This window comes from Theropithecus gelada, unplaced genomic scaffold (genome assembly GCF_003255815.1).
Source record: "Theropithecus gelada isolate Dixy unplaced genomic scaffold, Tgel_1.0 HiC_scaffold_5226, whole genome shotgun sequence".
NCBI lineage: Eukaryota > Metazoa > Chordata > Mammalia > Primates > Cercopithecidae > Theropithecus > Theropithecus gelada.
In genome coordinates this window covers 1-3,237 of record NW_020261840.1, presented here as the reverse complement: position 1 = coordinate 3,237, position 3,237 = coordinate 1, and the positions used below count along the sequence as shown (strand labels likewise).

Sequence of the window (3,237 nt, the reverse complement as noted above, 5' to 3'; positions counted from 1 at the left end):
GTGATTTCCGGTAAGTGACCTCACAGTGACTCAAGCTACCACTTACTGTTGATTGTGATGAAATGCCAACTGAGGCACATGCCTTGGGAGCTAAGTGGTTGCTGCAGTTGACCGCTATGAAGACTGGTGTGGGAAGGGTCCTTTTGGATGCACTTGAGCGGGGGTCCCCAACCCCTGAGCCATGGAACTGTAAGGAGCCACACAACAGGAGGTGAGTGGTAGTGAGTGAGGGAAGCTTCATCTGTATTTACAGCCACTCCCCTTTGCTCACATTCCCGCCTGAGCTCCACCTTCTCTCAGGTCAGCAGCAGCATTAGATTCTCATAGGAGCACACACCCTGTTGTGAACCGTGCATGTGAGGCATCTAGGTTTTGCTGTCCCTATGAGAATCTAATGCCTAATGATCTGTCACTTTCTCCCGTCACGCTCAGATGGGACCATCTAGTTGCAGGAAAACAAGCTTAACATGCCCACTGATTCTACATTATGGTGAGTTCTATAATTACTTTACTATATATCACAATTTAATAATGGAAATAAAGTACCTAATAAATGTAACATACTTGAATCTTTTGGCCCAGGTCTTGCCTCCCGGCAGCCTCTGCAGCCTCTCCAGGCCCCAAACTTTCTCCAGTCGGCCTCTACAGACCAAGCTCATGACTCACAGTGGTCTATTTAGGCCCGTACCCTACCTAACAGCGGTCTCCGCGGATAAGGCTACTGCCTCACAACAGCCTCCACAGGCCCAGCTCCATCGTTACCACGGCCTCTTTAGAGCCAGCTCCTGCCTCCCAGTCTTCTCTCCAGGCCCAGAACTTTCTCAAGTCGACCTCACCAGACCCAGCTCCTGCCTCTCATTGCCCTCCCAAGGGCCAGCTTTTGCCTCACGGCCACCTTCCGAGACCCAGCTCCTGTTTTACAGTGGCCTCATGAGGCCCATCTTCTGACTCCCGGCAGCCTGTACAGGCCCAGCTCTTGCCTTACAATGGCCTCTTTAGTCCCAGCTCCTGCCTCTTTGCAGGAGGCCCAAATGTCCTCAAGTCCAGGCCACAAAATCCAGGCCCAAAATGTCCACAAGTCGGCCTCTGAAGGCCCCGCTCCTGCCTTTCGTTGGCCTCTCCAGGCCCAGCTGCTGTCCCCAGGTGACCTCTACAGGCTGCGCTTTTACTTCTGGCTGTGCCTGGAGGCCCAACTCCTGCCTCAGAACAACCTCTTTTGGCTCAGCTCCTGCCCAGTTCCTGGTGGCCTTTGAAGGCCCAAAAGTGCCTCAAGTCAAGCTTTCCAGGCCCACCCTCTGCCTCCCAATGGCTTGGACAGGCCCAGCTCCTACGTAACAATGGCCTCTCCAGGCCCAGCTTTTGCCTCACGGACATGTTCCCCAAACAAGCTCCTACCTGCCTCCCGGCCAGCTCGATGGGCCCAGATCCTGCCTCACACTAACCTCGTTAGGCCCAGCTCATGCCTCACTGTGGCCTGTCCAGGCCCAGGTCCTGCCCCCCGACAGGCTGTCCGTGCCCAAAACTTCCTCAAGTCAGCCTCTCCAGTCACAGCTCCTGCCCAACATTGGCCTCTTTAGGCAGGACTCATGCCTTGGTGGCCTCTCCAGGCCTCTCCAGGCCCAGCTCCTGCATCCTGGCAGCTTCTCTAGACCAAGAACTTTCTCAGGTCTGCCATTCCAGGCCCAACTCCTGCCTCCCGTCAGCCTCCATAGGCTCAACCTCTGCCTCGCAGGAGACTTTCCTGGCCACCTAGGCCAAGCTCCTGCCTTTCAGCAGCCTCTACAGGCCCAGCTCCTGCCTCTCAATGACCTCTCTAGAGCAAGCTCATGCCTCACAGCGGCCATTCTGGCTGAGCTTTTGCCTGTTGGCAGCATCTCCAGGCCCAGAACTTCCTCAAGTGGGCCTCTCCAGGCTCAGCTCTTCCTCCTGGCTGCATCTCCAGGCCCGTCTCCTACGTCACAACAACCTCTTTCAGCTCAGCTCTTGCCCAGCTCCTGGCAGTCTTTATAGGCCCAAAGCTTTCTCACATCAGGTTCTCTAGCACAACCTGCCTCCCAGCAGCTTAAATAGGTCCAGCTCCTGCGTGACCATGGCCTCTCCAGGCTCAGCTCTTCCTCCTGGCTGCATCTCCAGGCCCGTCTCCTACGTCACAACAACCTCTTTCAGCTCAGCTCTTGCCCAGCTCCTGGCAGTCTTTATAGGCCCAAAGCTTTCTTACATCAGGTTCTCTAGCACAACCTGCCTCCCAGCAGCTTAAATAGGTCCAGCTCCTGCGTGACCATGGCCTCTCCAGGCTCAGCTCTTGCTTAACGGGGTCCGTCCTTGGCCAAGTTCCTGCCTGCCTCCCAGCAGGCTCGAAAGGCCCAGCTCCTGCCCCCGACAGTCTCTCCAGACCAAAATCTTCCTCAAGTCAGCCTCTACAGGCTGGTCTCTTGCCTCACACTGGCTTCTCCAGGCTCAGCTCCTGCATCTTGGCAGCCTCTCCAGGCCCAGCTCTTGCCTCGTGGCAGCTGCCCCAGGCTAAGTTTCTGACTGCCTGCCAGCAGCCTCAACAGGCACAGCTCCTCCCTCACACTGGCCTGTTTAGGCCCAACTCCTGACTGTCAGGCCCTATCCAGGCCCAGTGCCTGCCTTCTGACTGACTCTTGAAGCCCCAAACTTCCTCAAATCAGCCTTTTTAGGCCCACCTTCTGTCTACTGTTGGACTCTACAGGCCAGCCTCTGCCTCACAGTGGACCCTGCAGACCCAGATCATGTCTTACTGTGGCATCCTCAGGTGAAGATCCTGCCCTTTGGCAGCTTCTACAGGGCCATCTCCTGCCTTGCAATGGCCTCTTTAGGCCAAGCTTATGCCCCATGGCGACTTTTCCAGGCACAGATTTTGCTTTTTGCAGCCTGTCCAGGCCCAGAATATCCTGAACTTGGCATCTCTGGGACGAGCTCATTCTCCCGGCTGCATCTACAGGCCCATTTCCTGCCTCAAAACAACTTCCTTTGGCCCAACTCCTGCCAAGCTGCTGGCAGCCTCTGTAGGCCACAGACTTCTTAAAGTAAAGCTTTCCAGGCCCACCTTCGGCCTCCCGGCAGCCTCAGCAATCAAACTATTCCCTCATGGCAGCTACAAAAAGCCAAGTTTCTCCCTGCCTCACGGAATCCTCTGAAAACAGCATTTGCCTCACGGCAGCCTCCTCAGGCCACAAATCTGCCTGTCTCCCAGCAGTCTTGACAAGTCCAGCT

The 3,237-nt window shown here is 55.9% G+C and overlaps 1 pseudogene across 1 annotated transcript; it reads left to right on the top strand.

The window, feature by feature from the left end:
- Positions 1–6: 6 nt before the first annotated feature.
- Positions 7–2,600, top strand: LOC112617854 (annotated as a pseudogene). Its single transcript, XR_003117976.1, has 5 exons — positions 7–860; positions 1,080–1,124; positions 1,287–1,531; positions 2,103–2,191; positions 2,479–2,600. The product of XR_003117976.1 is annotated as a putative uncharacterized protein FLJ46235 (transcript).
- The last annotated feature ends 637 nt before the right edge of the window (positions 2,601–3,237 follow it).